Source organism: Camelus dromedarius, chromosome 4 (assembly GCF_036321535.1).
Source record: "Camelus dromedarius isolate mCamDro1 chromosome 4, mCamDro1.pat, whole genome shotgun sequence".
In the NCBI taxonomy this organism is placed as follows: Eukaryota; Metazoa; Chordata; class Mammalia; order Artiodactyla; family Camelidae; genus Camelus; species Camelus dromedarius.
The window spans coordinates 22383966-22400216 of NC_087439.1; the positions used below are offsets into that span (position 1 = coordinate 22383966).

General features: G+C 35.6%; 1 protein-coding gene across 4 annotated transcripts in view; it reads right to left on the bottom strand.

Moving 5' to 3' along the window:
* The window catches only part of LRP1B (LDL receptor related protein 1B), a 1592931-nt gene that overhangs the window by 448328 nt on the left and 1128352 nt on the right, over window positions 1–16251 (bottom strand). The gene's annotated exons all lie outside the window — the stretch shown is intronic.

Here is a 16251-nt window from a genome sequence, read left to right on the forward strand (position 1 = left end):
CCACGTCTTACTCTCACCCACAGTCACATGCAGAACGATATATACAAAGTTGAAATACAAACAGTACAACACAAAGTATGGAAACACGGGATAGGAAGATTTAGTACAATAACATAAAAACTTCAAACTGAAAATTAGATGCCCTTATTCTAAAAGGTGCTCTGGCCACACGCTCCCCTAGCCCCCAGGTTATTTTCAGTGGCAGCTTCATACTGTGCCCCAGGCTCACACTTTATCCCCAGCTCCTCCCCCCACCCTTTCATCTCAGTTTATCATTCCCTCCCCTTTCTGATTAATCACTCTTCAAAAAGAAACCACTGCCCCCGTTTTCAGCAACAGGGCTGCCTTTTTGTAATTTAAATTCAGTGGTTCTCAAATGGCTGCCCATTCAAATTGCCTGGGGAAGTTTTAAAAGAATTCTGAAGATGCAGCCACACCTGAGATTTAAAACTGCGTAGTCTGGGGTAGTGTGCTGCTGGAGAACTACTAGTTCACCTGTCAGAAGTACAGATAAGAAGAAGGACACTTGTTATTTCGCTTGTTAGAGCTCGAGGAGGAGATTTCAATTATGAAATGCTACTCCCCCCCAGCCACGTCCCATCTTAGGACCCATTACAATCTCACTGCTATTAATGGCCCATACTAATGGGATTTTCAAAGGCAGAAGGTGGAGAAAAGGCTTGACAGAAACTCCAGAATAGCAGCTCCAGGGATTTTTTTTTTTCTCCAGTTGTGGGGAGACTTTAACTTGAAAAAAATTATTAAAAAAAAAATGTTCAGTTGCTTCTGATATACCACTGGCCCCAGATCTGTTAGAAACCACTGCTCTTCAATCTATGCTTGAATCAAGCCCAAATCACAAGGCAGCTCATAAGATTACTGTGCTTTGATCCTTCTCCAGTCCCAACAAGCTGCCTTTTACTGAACTACCTATGTGTCCTATGTCACAGGTAAGTACCCTCTGCTTGATTTTTAAAAAATTATATAGACATTGTGAGCCCTGAAATTGATTATATTTCTCTCCCTGCACTAGTTATTAGAAATACGAAAATTAAATTTGCTGCCAACTTCAAAAATACAGAATTTTACAACGTGCATCTTATCTCTAGTTTCACGTAACTTTTTTCTTCCCTAGTTTCTCTCTTAGCACTCATTTTCTCCACCTTAACTGTTCACCTTATTACAATCCCTGCATTTTGGGAAGCTACATAAAATGATTTTTAGAACTAGATAAGATAGAAGTTTTTAACATATCAAATCATATGTTATAGACAAGTAACATCAAAGTTGAGGAGCTAGCAAGTGATACTTTAGGGAATGACTAGGAAAACCAAGAAAATCCAAGGCAATGCAAAAAAAAAAAAGTTAAACTCATGGTTTTTACTTTTTTGTCTCTTGTCCTTTTAAAATTTCTATTTGGGTGTATATTTTATAATGCATTAAGTGATAATATATAATATAGTAATAATTATACTCTTTATAAGCAAATAATTTATTACTAAAATAACTAACCACATGTATGTTAAGTGAAATCACTGTTTAACTAGTAAGTTGCATAATCAAAATGAAAGGTTTAGTACTACTGGTGCAGCTGGTGGTCTCCAATCATGCCCCATTCTTGGCGCACTGTGCATCCTGGGGCACCAGTTGCAACCTCTAGAGCAGACTAAGCGTTACAGAAACTGAGAGGAGGACAAGGTCAGTCAAGGTGATCAGGAAAGACTTCATGGAAGAAGTGAATCTTTGGCTGATCCTTGAGACTGGGGAGCATTTGGATTAGGACTGATGCACAAAATAGTTTACGGAAGCCTAGTTCAGATAAAGAACCAACTTAACAAATGTGGTCACCTTTGTAATAGGAGGGAAGGGGCAACAAGGTCATTTGAGGAAGAGGTGTGAGCAAACACTGTGATGACAGTCAGCTCTGAATTATCAGTGGCCTGGGTACAGATAAGAATTAAGTTGTACTTTTTATTCTTTTCCAACTTTGAAATCATTTCTTCAAACATTTTGCAGGTTAATAATGACCCAAGTTCTCGATATTCCACATGAAGAGGGATTCAATAATAAAGTGCTAATGAATTACATTTGTTTCTTTTATTTTGAGAAAGGCCAATCAATACAAACGCTAACGGGCAATTTTCCTACAGCAACAAATCAGTACGCACCCCATCTTGTGAGTAAACAAAATAAAATCTGCAGACTTCAAAGGTCTTAGATATCTTAATCTCCTTAAGGTACAATGTTATGAAACCTTAGATAATGTACATTCTCCTTTAAATTACTGTTTCATCAAATAAGAAATATATGCCTGTCTAGTTTTTGTGTCCTGAATGGAATTTGCATTAAACATACTTATTATAAAAGCAATTCCATTTGCAGGTTTTGAACTGTTTCCTCTCAGGGTAACCAAAAGAATCTTTCATATTTTCTTAAACATTCACTGTTTTATTGTCTTCAAAGCCATTGCACTGTGCTGTTCCTCATATGCATTAAGACAGTTCTCACAGCCCCAGTGTGCCTCATTGTGACTTTCAGGCAGAACTAAAATGTGCTGTCCCACTCTCACCTTCAGATTAGAAGAGGACTGACTGCAGATCCCAGGAGAAATTGTTTTAATTTATTCTGTTTTAGACTTCCAACACTAAGCTGTAAAATTGAGACAGCGTGTTGAATAGATGTATCTTCAGGGGACACCTACTCAGACATTTCTTCAGGAAACCATCAACCTGTTTCAGGAAACACTGCCATTCTGTTTCACTTTTATTTTTGAATAGGAGAAGGCAGAAGTCTTGTTCCTCAAATGCTTGGTTTCTATGTTATGCCTCAAATTAGTAAATCAGACAAGGATGGAGTATAAACCTTAAAAAAACAGAGGACTTTCCAGCAAATACATTTGGACTTTTATTCTTCCTCACCCCTGGTGAAAAAAGAAAATAACCAACCGACTTAAGAAATTTACTGGAGAAGAATGTTGCATAATAACTAACGGTCTGCATACTGTGTTCCGATTTCCCGCGTTGCAGATCTCAGCCCTTCCCTTAGTGGCTCTATGACATGGGAAAGTTACTTAATATCTTTTTGTTCAGTTTCCCAATGTGTACATTGGGAATAATAGAGTTGCTGTGAGGATAAATAAATGAATGCTTTGTTAAAGCACTTACTGCCTGGTACATAATAAATATAATAAAGTATCAATTATTAAAATTAAAACTACAAAGTAAACGACATAACAAAATGAAAAGTATACTAATAAATTTGGCAATTTTGTAGGCTTTTGAAGTTTTAATGTGGTTTTAGTTTAACATACTATCATCTTTATAAATGTAAAACTAGACAGAAAATATTTGGATATTTCCTCTGTAAAAGGAGAAGCATCTAATATGATTTATTATCATACAAGGAAATCACAAAGAAGATAGAACATTTCCTGAAAATAAACACTCAAACAGTGCTATATATTTTCAAAGCCACTGTCTACGATTATATTAAAAGTTAACAGTGATTTGGATGCGTAGCGACACCCGTATTTTCAGAAAGGCAAAGTTAAGTTTAGCATTAAAAGTTACATGAAAGTTTGCTTTAAAGATAACTTGATACTCAGTGTGTATTGTACTTAAAAAGCAGGCCCCAGAATAATTTTTTTAGAATAAAAAAATTTATTATTGGCACTGGTAAAAAACAAATAAATTCCTGTCCTCAATGGCTGTCTTAAACATTATGCATATCATATAATTCATAGGTGATAGATAGACAAGAACTTTATGATATAATCATTTTCTAGCTTAACTTTACTGTTAATGAATCACAGCTAACATGACAATAAAATACAGTATATCGGGGGAGGGTACAGCTCAAGTGGCAGAGTGCATGCTTATCATGCACACGGTCCTGAGTTCAATCCCCAGTACCGCCATTAAAAAAAGTTAATAAATAAATCTAATTACCTCCCCCCACTAAATAAATAAATAAATAAGTGTGCTCTTTTTGAGCTTTCAGAAAAAAACACGATGATTCTTTTTCATGAACCAGTTCTGGCTAAAATTTACAAAAAAATATATATATCAATACTTTTTACTGAAGGCTAGATGTATTATAGAGGGCATCAAAATGACCAGGAAGCCTCCTTCAGCTCTCCCAGGGAATCAATAACCCTCTTGTAAGTACTTGGCAGCCATATGCACCAACTGTCATTTTACAGTAAGTCTCACTTGTTTCTCAACCTATACTGACAGTGCATTAAAAGAAAGGCTCCATTTTACCTTTCTAGTTAGCTCAGAAGCCAGTGCGTTACTTTGGACAACAAAGGTAAAAAACTCAATGAATGAATAATCTAGCATGAACTCATGCATTCTTGTCATGAAGACGTTCAAGTTCAGCATGTCAGAAGGTGAACCTATCAGGGCTGCTCTAAATCTGCTCCTTTACCTGTGCCCTCTCTCAGCTGCTGGGAGGAAAATTGTCCTCTTCACCCAAACTAAAGATCAGAGCCTTGCACTTGATTCCTCTGCATCTATTTACTTTACCACCACATCTGATCAATCACCAAGACCTGCATGTTTTCACTCCTTTTTGTTTTTTTAATCCGCATATACTACAACAGTTTCATTTGGGTCCTCACCTTCTCTCTTTTGAATGATTGCAACAGCTTCCTAAACCATTTCCCTTCCTACAGTTTTATCTTCCTCAAATCCTTTCTCAAAAATGTTGGGGTAACTTACTTAAATGCAAATCAGATCTTCTCACTATTGTTCATGTTCCTAGGTTTCTCATGACCATAGGATGAAGTTCAGATCCCTTAGTAAGTCATACAAAACCTTCTATGATCAAGAACAGTGGCCCCGAACAGTTTTGATGAGTGAAATAATTTGAGTTTTCACCTTCTCTTGTTCTCTCTCTCTCTAAATACATATTAATCTATTATACATGTACACATATGTGAAACAAATGGAAAAATACAAATTCTTAAAGGTATAAGAAAAATTAAATATGAAGTTTTAATACATTTCCCCCTATATTTGACTATATTATTCAGTTACAGGGCAGGCACCTTGTGTCCCTCTTAAAAAAGATTCTGCCCATAGAACTTCCTTGGTTTTGTCTAATACATCTTCCTGCTTCAGACTTGACTCTAAAAGCACTACCCTGGTTGTAGTTGCCCTCAATCCCTGTACACACACCCATCACATCATTTCTCAACTCTATGCCTTTTCTTGTTATCATTTCTTCTGCACGTCTTTTCCCAGGAAACTATTATTCAGACATTAAGACTCATGCATTACTCCTCCAGGAAGCCTTCTTGATTATTCCAGTCTAATTCACTATCGCCCTTGTTGCTCTCATGATAACTGAATAAATGTTAGTATTTAATTTAACAATAATACAAATAGAATCAAGTAAAAAAAAAAAAAGTTAAAAGCAGAGTATTATCTAGAGCCAAGAAGGATAAGATAAATAATAATTTGCTCAGAAGATAAAAATAATTTCCTAAGGTACTAATATTTCAGATGATTGTTGAATAAGCTAAAGAACGAATATGCACTGTATCCTATTAATGAAACCATGTATTCCCTTCTATAGGAAAATATTAAAATCAGGCAGCAGGATATAATTCTAGTAAGTATCATTTCATAATAAATTTCATTGTATATCAACTGTTAGTTAAGTGAGCAAAATGTGTTTCATGAAGTTGAAGCTCAAGAGTCAGTATGTTTTGAAATTTTGAGTATTTAAAATTACAACGTTTGACAGACTACACAAAAAGATACAGTATTTGTCTTAAATTGTTTCATATGACTCAATAATAAAATTATATGATGTCTTGAATTTGCTTGAATTAGATTAAACAAATTGGTCACAAATTAATATAGGTGATGGGCACAGGAGGGAGGGTTCCTTATACACTTGTATTTTTTTTTAATGTATGTTTGACAGTTTCCATGGTAAAAGTTTAAAAACTGCTCCACCAGCTTGCAAAGAAGTCCTCATTTTAATGATTATTCCTAAGTAGATTCAAAAAATTTTATGATAATAAAATATATCAAAAAGCTCTAATCTTTAATATAATTTAATTGGGTGAAACTCTCAATATTCTATCCATGCAGGAAACTAAGAAACTCCAACAATTTCAGCAAAATTTTACCTAAACTATACTTTATTAACCAGAGAGTTTGCATTTTAGGAATGGAGTAATAGTTTAAATAACATAACCTTGAAGCAAAAAAAGTATTCATATGAGCTAGACTTTGGAGCATACATATTAAAAATAGTCATATTCTTGGTCTCAGCAGAATTAGAAACAAGTTTACCAAAAATAGAGTCTTGAAGCAGCTCAGGCAAGGGTTGATTTTTCACCTCAATTAAACCATGTTCATGCTGATGAGAGGTTAAAGATTATATTAGAAAACTAACTGTAATGAAATGGAAAAAAGATAAAAAGATCTCCATATCAGCTTACATTATCTAGTAAATGAAGAGATATGTAATTTAATAAAAAAAATAATAAGGTAGGCTCAGACATTTAAAAACAATGTACTGCATCCTGGAGAGAGAGAGAGAAAAAAAAAAAGACTCCTTAAGAAATTGTGATTCAGTGAGAATACAAATGAAATAGTTTTAGAAAGTTTTTGACGGAACACTTTCAGGAGGGTAGATCAAGGACAAAGACTTGTTCTGAAGTAGCTGACTTGAAATGTTTTCAATTATCAAAGAAGAGCTATAACAATTCTCTCTATATATGTATGTTGTATGTGTGTGTGTGTGTGTGTGTATCCTCTCCTCCTGCTATATTACCCTGAGCTTCAAGCCTCTTAGATCTTAAAAGAAAAACTGTGACAGACTAGTAGGTAATTGGATAGGAGGCTACAAAAGGAAACCCTAGTGCTTCAGGAAATCTAGAGAGTGACTAAGTGGACCTGCTGTCTTCCCTTGGACTTCAAACTGGATGAATGCAGGCTATGGCGAAGTCTATTTAAGACACAGATGAAGAAGATTGTATAGTATCTGTCTTATTTTGTTGCTGTTGTTTTATACCAATATATGAAATCTGATAATTAGACCATAAGGTTCAATAATGAAAACTATGTCTACAAAAAGCCATATACAAGGAAGTCCAGAGCTATATCCACACAAGCCACAAGCTAGAAATACACAGAGATGCTTGCCTGTGATAAAAATACACACAGATATTCACACAACGGGATATTACTCAACAATAAAAAAGAACATACTACTGACACTACACAACAATATGATGGATCTCCAAAACACTGAAGTGAAAGAAAACAAGACACAAAAGAATATATATTGTGGGATTCCATTTATATAAAATTCTAGAATAAGCAAAAGTAACCTATAGCAATAAAAATCAAATCAGTGATTGCTTCTGAGGACAGTGCATTAAGAGCAGAAAGATGAAAACAACACTCTCCGTGACCCACTGGAGAACTCTGTGCTTTCCCTCCCTGCGACTCTGGAGTCTGCAGGCTTGGGGCTCCTGGTTGCCAAAGGGGATATACGTTTTTCCAGGGGCCACCACAGCAAGGGCCTCTCTGAACTACAGGCTACAGCTGCTGCCAAGAGACCTTGCATTTCTTGTGCCTAGGGATCAGCAGGTGGAAAGAGAAGTCCCCACACTGGCATGAGCGACTGACCCTGAGGCTGCGCTCATACCATGCAGCCAGGGAAGAATATGTGTGGGACCTAAGTCATTCACTCCGGAGCCTTCCAGTCCTCTCTCCAAAAAGACACACGCAGCAACCCCAGTCTGACAAGTATGACCAAGGATTCAGACTCCTTGAGAAATTAAGGTTTGGATCACACCATCAGATAAGCTCCCAACCCTATCTGGACTGCAGAGAGAATCAAAGATTGGATTATTGCTGCCAAGTAATTTGATGGCCCAAGAAGATAAGGAATCAAATTCCACTCAAATGTCAGCGAGTTTACTTCTCAGCCAGCTTGTCTCACAGGCCTGCAGCCCCACTGGTATCCTCACTGGCTCAACAAACACATCAGCACACCTCCACCTGAGGGCTTACAGTGCCTCTGCTCTCCCAGGAACCAGTGCAGGGGTCACCTCTCAAAGGTTTCCCTGAACACATATCTGAAATAGCAGATGCTATTGCTTTGACTCTTTCACTCTTCAGTTCAACTGCTCTTTCTTCCTAGCATTTATCACTATCTGACATCAAATTGTATCGGTGAGGGTACGATTGTCAGGCCAACGCAACTGGCTGATGAGTAAGAGCACAACTCAGTAATAACACTGGGTTTCTAATTATTTACTGCTTAGAAAGAATAAAGTCAAATAAAGTCAAAATATTATTATTTTTCAAACTAAAAAGGAAATTATTCCAGTAGTAGAAAAAAGTAATAGGGCTGGACATAGATTGCTTTTTTTTTTCACTGAGAAAATTCTTGGAAGCTAAGATGCATAGGAAAGTTTGTAGCCCAAAGAAATTTCACATTTATGTTATAGTATTCTTTTCAAAGCACCGTATTAAAAGATGGCTGGAATGTAAAAGAAGAGTATGCAAAGTTATTTTAAGGAAATTGAAGGTCAATCCCTTCAAAGTAAAGTAATCAACTCTACTGAATTTAAAGGCAATACCTAAGTCTAACTGGTCAATTTCTATTACTGAAACTCTGCAAAATAAAGACACATTTTTGTTTTTGTTGTATTTTACAACATGAGAAGAATCAATCTAATTTGATCAGGCAGCTTTTAAGAAAACACTTTACAATTGCTTTCTCCTTTCAAATTAACAATCAGCACTCATTTATTTCCTTAAAATTATGACTATCCTGGAACGATATGCAAAATGGGTGAAAATTGTTCTTTTTTTAAAATACATTCCACTTGAAATTTCACTCTACCTTTTCTTCCTTTCATTTTTATCTTTCATCAGGTTTGCTCCATTTAATGAAATGTTTTCTTCCTGAACCCAGATGCTCCAATGCCCTAACTCCCCCTACTTCTTACCCAAGGCAAAAGCCATTTGCTGTCCTCAGTATGAAAAATCTGTGGCCCACTTCTTCACAATGACTAAATATTTAGCTTAAAACTTGTCTCATCAGATTCAAAGAATGAAGTAATTAAATAAACCGTAACTGTTTAGCAAAGGGAATCTGGTAGGGTGGGAAGAGCGTTGAAATTAAGAGGCAGGAGAGAACCAGATATGTATTCGGGCACTACGGTGTATCCCAAGTGTGATGCTGAACAAGTTACTTTACTTCTCTGAGCCTGAGTTTACAAATCTCTAAAATGAGAATAAAGCCTGTCTTACAAAATTGTTCTGAGGTTGTGTGATATCTATGGGAAGTTGTCCAGCTTTGTGTTAATATATGGTTCATGATGCAGTTGATAAACATTTGAAGGGGCCTTCGGGAAATAATGGTGTGTTTCTGTTCTAATGATGAAAAAATTTAGGAGTAGGAGAGACTCCAGTACTTCTCCAATTCCCCACAAATTAGCTGCAGTTTTTTCTTTATATTTATAGAGTTGGCAAAAATAGCAATAAATTAAGGTGACTATCTTTCCTAAAGGCAGAAAAAGTGAAACCAAAAAATTTTAAAACCTTTCTAAGTAAAAAATGTAGTAAAAAATTCATTGATACATAAATAACTTATTTTAACTAATACTGAATCAAAGCGTAGTTTTGCTAAGCAGGTGAGTATGTAGGCTTTTTTCCTAATCATTTTATTTCACTAGTCACCTAGATGGAAATCATTAAAACCAATTTAGCTTGAATCATAGTTGAAAAATTCCAATGCTTAGGGCACTGATAATAACTTAGAAATGCTGCGAGTTATGCTTCACAAGGTTAATTTGTGATTAATTCTGTATTTTATTGTGATTATTCTGAATTCACAAATGCGCAGGTAAAAGCCATGTTTTTTTTCCTGCATTTGTGCACTTAATTTCTCACGAGGTGCACAGAAGGACACGTTGTGCATTCCTGACCACTTTTAGAGCCTTTCAGTCAGATTTTCACCAGCAGTAGGCAAAATGGAGTCCGTTTATACAACAGAATAAAAGGGAAGTGTTTGGGCTTCTATTTTCAAGGTAAAGCTATGGTCATTAACAACAAAGAAGAATCTATGGTGACAAGAAGGGAAAAATAAATGAAAACCCTGCTATTTTCTTTCAGATAGCCTTATGAAAAATCAAGTAAAATCTGACAACACATCCTAACTTATTTAGAAGCAAAAAAAAGGAAACAGGTGGTGACGTAGAAAAAGCATTAAACTCAGAATCAAAACACTGTTAGTTACCACCAACTTTTTACTCACCGATGTGCATCTTTGGACAGGTCACGTCAACAATCTGGGCTTCTGTGCCAGATTTTAAGGCTGTGTGACAAACCACCCCAAACCTTAGCGGCTGAAAGCAACAGCACTGCTGATAAACCTGCAATATGGGCGGGGCTCAGCAGGGGCAGTTTTCCCTGGTCTGATGTCTCTGCCCTACTTGCCATCAGCTGTGGTGGGCACGATGCTCGGGGATATAATTAGGTGAGAGCTCACTCACTCATCTACTGAGAAAACTCAAACAGCTGGAGCTGGCCCAGAGTTCCTTCGCGGCTTCTCTGTTTCTGTAAAGTCAGCCAGCATGCTGGCCACTTTGGAACCAGCTCCTTTATCTTAAATGAAAAATAATCAGGTTGGATTCGATAATCTCTAAAGTCTCTCATCTCAGAAAAGCCTTATAAATCTCTGATTCAATGGAAAAGTGAAATAGCTTGAAAGTGATCTGAAAGCTAGCATAGTGTTGACACATTGGGACAGAGGAGAACTTCAGAGAGTAAGTAACTCTGGAAGTGTGTAAAGCATCTAAATCAGCAAATTGCTACATTTTTCAGTATTAAGGATGATGTGTAATTGCAAATTCAGGACTATTTTCATAGGGTGCAATTTCCAGGACATAGGGCAAGTTGATTGTTCCATGCCATTTAGTCTTTCTGTTTAACAACATAATTATTACCACGGCTCATTTAAATTTTGAACACCTGATGTGATATCAAAAGTCGTCAATACATTACTAGCACTGAGACTGAAAAAAAAAGTCCTAGGAGTGTTTATCTACATACATTTCAGTACATTATCTATCCATATAAAAATTTGAGTCATAATAATAAAATGCTGTTTGTACTTCATCCTTGGCGCTCATGGCACATCTGATACTGACCAGAGGATAAGAATGTTACCATTGGGAAACTGTCTTTAACAACAAAAATTAACCTGCCTGGAAATCTAGCAGACTCAGTGTACCAGTTACAGGGAGTACAATGGAACAAAGCATGGAGAATCCCTGAAGGACAAATGGGAAGAATCTAACCACAAACAGATGTACGGAAGTCAACCAGTCCATTCTGATTTCAAGTTTTATATTTGTTCTAATGCATAATTTGTTATTTTGATATTATTATTCTGTATTCAGAACCCAGATTTATAGATGAAAAATGTTTTGGGATTACCTTCACTAAATAGATGGCTTTCTACTATAGGAAAGTTGATTAAATAAAGCGTGGGCACCAGCTGTTCCCTATTTCTTCTTATAGCGTTATCTGCATTTTACCAGTTGGAAAACTTAAAATCTAAAAAAGGCTAAAGCTTTCAAGGTCATATCATTTATCAGTCTCAACCTCGTGATTTATAGGTATTGTCACGTGGGCTTGCTTTTGAAGTCTGTACTTTATGGGACTGTATTAATTTCACACATATGGAAAATGACACAAACACAAGAGGTACTTCCAGATTCAATTTCTCAATCGTTCCTAAAGTGAGACTGTAAATATGCAAAGACCTTTACTATTGAAGTGACCTTAAATAAGCAGTTCTTGAGTATCCTGAATTGTCTCTTCTAAATGGGGCATATTTTCTCAGTAAACTGGAACCATTTTACACACCCATCTGTGACCTGAATGTAAAAATAAGGAACTAGTATCTGCCTACAGTTATAACTTTTTAGGTATACATTATGTACAAGTGAAAAAATAGCAAATATCTGGAAACAGAAGTAGACTATAGCAACATGAATGAAACCTGGTTTTCAAAATTGAAGAAATAAGTGTTCAAAAATCATTTTGACAATGACCATGGTTCTTAATTTTTATACCATGATTTTTGTTGTATTTTGAAATACAATTTTAGCTTTAAATTCTGTGCAAAATTTGTATTACATTCCTTGATACCTGAGTTGATGTAAATATTAAAATGATATTTAAGAACTGTTTTCCTCCAGAAATTCTTCAAGTGCAGTATCATACCAAGAAACTGAGCCATGATCTCCTGATTTCAAGTTTCTGCTGAAACACTTGCCACATACACCGGACTGATATTTAAACCCCATTCTGAGGAGGCAGTATTTTCCTTAGTGAAATCAAACTTTGATTTCCCAAATTGGTCAATGAAAAGAGATTCTCTACTTAGAGAAAGATGTTTAAACTATACTGCCTTTACTCTTGTCCTGAGATCCATTTTCCCTTTCGGAGTATTTCTATAATTAAAGCTGCCATCACTATTGGGAATCTCAGGAAAATCATCACAAAATACAACAGAATAAACTAATGCCCATATTAAGAGATACACAGTAGCAACAGTAGAAGGAGGGCTTTGTTACAGACAGCATCTATAATTCTGCATAGACAGGTGTTCTGTTAGCCAGGAATACTAAATAGCCACTGAATGAATAAAACTTTACTAAATCTAATTATTAAAAAACCCCAACAAATTAAAATTCCCTGTTTTAGTATTTATTCTATGAAGGGGAATGTTTCTTTATATATAAATTACTTGTTCTAGAATAATTGTATGCTATAAAAGCATGTCAAATCTTTTTTTTTTTTTAATAGACTTTTTTTTTTTAGAATAGTTTTAGATTCATAGTACATTGAGTGGAAGATTCAGAGATCTCCCATACACACAGCCTCTCCCACTATCAAAATCCCACACCAGAGTGATACATTTGTTACAATCAAGGAACCTACATTGACATATCATTATAAATCAGAATTCATAGTTTACATTAAGGGTCACTCTTGTTGTTGTATATCCTATGGGTTTGACAAATGTATAATGACATGTATCCACCATTCTACTATTATACAGAATAGTTTCACTGCCCTGAAAATTCTGTGTTCCACCTATTTTTCCCTCCCTCCTCCTGCCCCGTGTCAGTCACTGATACTTTTATTGTCTTCATAGTTTTGCCTTTTCCAAAATGTCATTCATATAATTACTTTTTAGCTATTATTTTGGAATAATGTAGTCATAGAAACATTTTTCCATTGTACATAAAATGTTAAAAGGTCAACAAAATATTTATAATTAATTTTCACTTAAATCTATCATAATTTCTTTTTTCTTCTGTAGCTATGACAATAAATTAATCTTTGTTCACTCATATAATGGCTATAGTAAATTCTACTTCAAAATCTTGTCTCACTTCAGTAAAGACATCATTCCCTAAAAAAATTATTATATAAATTAAGATTTAGCCACTTGTTCTCATATTTCTTGCACAAATTGTATGGAAACACTTTTTCAGATAGAGTTCAGACAATGTCATGATTCATACATACTTGAGTAACAATGCCAAGAATTCCAGTTTCAGAATGCTGACATGATGAGCCCAGAGAATCCAATCTCCAATGAAACAAGCAAAACTGGTTAAAATTATTTTTCAAAAAGTTTAAAATCTCTCAAAATTGACCTAAGGGTTTGTGGTAAATGAAGAAAAAATTATTCAAGAAAACTTACTCAGCCTTCGTAAGAAGAGTCCCTCCCTACACTGTCCCAGTTCAGCTCGATGGGAGGGAGCTCTGTGTTATGGGCAGAAATGTGTATGAGGACGGAGTCCCCTTTCTCCTTGGCTCCCAGTAAGGAGTCTCACCAGGGAAGGCAGGACACCAGCATTTCCCATACCCCCCAAATCTAGGTTGCAGAGACTAAATTCCTGGTGGGTATAGCAGAGAGCTCAGGGCACCCTACCTGACCGGCCACCAACTGCAGGGGGGAAGTTCTGCGTCAGGAGAGGAAGGCTTGAACACTAGGATCCTGACTGCCCTAACTTCACCTGGCTGCTGGAGCAGAAGCTCCATGCCACGAGAGGCAGGCCAGAGGTCACATCCTGCCTAGTGCCAGCATCAGTGACTCACAGATTTTATTCAGAGTGAGAAGTAGTCCATAAGAATCGAGAACTCCAAAACTCTCCCCCAGGGAACTGATTTTATTTAAAATGGGATGTGGAGAAGTTAAACTCTAAATGCACTCTCCAAAACAATGACAATTTCTGTTTTAAACAATTAAGAGGAGGCTTTAGCTTATGAAAGCAACAAGATAAACTGGGCCAACTAGCTACCCAGACAAAAACATGGAAAGTGACATCAAAGAGCCTTCCTGGGACTGGAAGAAATCTCAAAGACTGGTCTCACAAAGTATCCCTGCCAGAATTTAACTGGATCAGAGAGGAGCAACCAGTATCAGAAGGCACTGTCAGGAACATTAGAGCAATCGCCAGCATTCAGTGGGGCTTAAAAAATGGATTTGATAGCAAGTGATGAGAACAAACTCAATAGGGATTAAAATTATATAAATTTGTGTTCTCTGACCATGATAAAGTTGAATTGTAAGTCAGTATCAAAACATTTGGGAAATTTAAAAAATATGCAGAAGTAATACATCCTCCTCCTAAATAACCAATGAGTCAAAGAAGAAATCACAAGGAAAATGAGAAAATATTTCAAAATGAATAAAAATGAAGACTCAACATACCAAAGCTTATGAGGCGCATCTCAAGCAGTTCTTATAATAAAATTTGTAGCTGTATAGGCATATAGCAAAAAAGATAAAAGATCTTAAATTACTTAACTTTCCTCCTTAAAAACTGGAATAAAAACTCCAATAGACTAACTCCAGAACAAGCAGAGGAAGGCAACGATAAAAATTATAATGGAATTAAAAAAATACAAATAGGAAAAAAATAGAGTTTACCAAAAAAAAAGCAAGACAACTAAAAGTTGGTTTATGGAAAAGATCAACAAATTTGACAAATCTTTAGCTAGGCTGCTCAACATAAAAGGACAGAAAAATCAAATTACTAAAATCTAGAATGAAAGACCTTACAGAATAATTTTAAAAGGATTATAAAAGAATGCAATGACTAACAGTATGCCAAAAATTAGATAATTTAGATGAAACAGAAAAATTTCTCAGAAAACACAGACTACCAAAACGGACTCAAAATGATGGAAAATCTGAACAGAACTATGATACGTAAAGAGATTGAGTTAGAAATCTATCACAAAGAAAAACTCAGGCCCAGAAAACTTCACTTATGAATTCTCACAAACATTTACAGAAGAGTATTAATTCTTTCCAAACTCTTCCAAAAAATGGAAGATAAGGGAACACTCTCAACTCATTCTATGAGGTCCATATTACTCTGATATCCAAACCAGACAAAAATATCACAGGAAAAAAAATACTGGCTACTTTCTCTTGTGAATATAGACACAAAAGTCTTCAACCAAATATGAGACAAATGAATCTAGCAACACATTAAAAACAAAAAACTATATACTGTGAACAAAAGGCGTTTGGTCCATTTGTACCCAAAGCTAGCTAGCTTTCACATCTGGAAGTATATTCATGTAGTACACCACATCAGCAGAACAAATGACAACAGCTATATGATCATCCCAATAGATACAGAGAAAGTATTTGACAAAATTCAAGACCTCCTTTATGATACAAATACTCAACAATTTAGGAACAGAGAGATCCTCTTCAATCTGATGAAGGGCATCTCCAAAAAAAAGAAAGAAATAAAGAAAAAAAGCTAACATCATAGAATTAATGTACAAATACTGGCTGTTTCTCCTGATGGTCAAGAACATGACAAGTATGTTTGCTCTAGCCACTTCTATTCAACATCATACTACAGATTGAAGCCAGAGAAATTAGGCAAAAAGGAAGAAAGAAGAGAAAAAGGAGGACCAAAAGAAGATAAAAAGAAGACAGTAGAAGTTAAAGTAAAAGTTATTTATATTGGAAATAAAAAGTACACTCACTCTTTTTGCAGATGGCATGATCCTGTATACAGAAAATTCTAAGAAATCCACCAAAAACCTATTCAAACTATTAAGAGTTTAGTAAGGTTGCAGGATAAAGAATCAATATACAAAAATCAACTGTATTTCTATACACTTAAAATTAATAAACCAAAAATAAAATTAAGAAAACTTCATT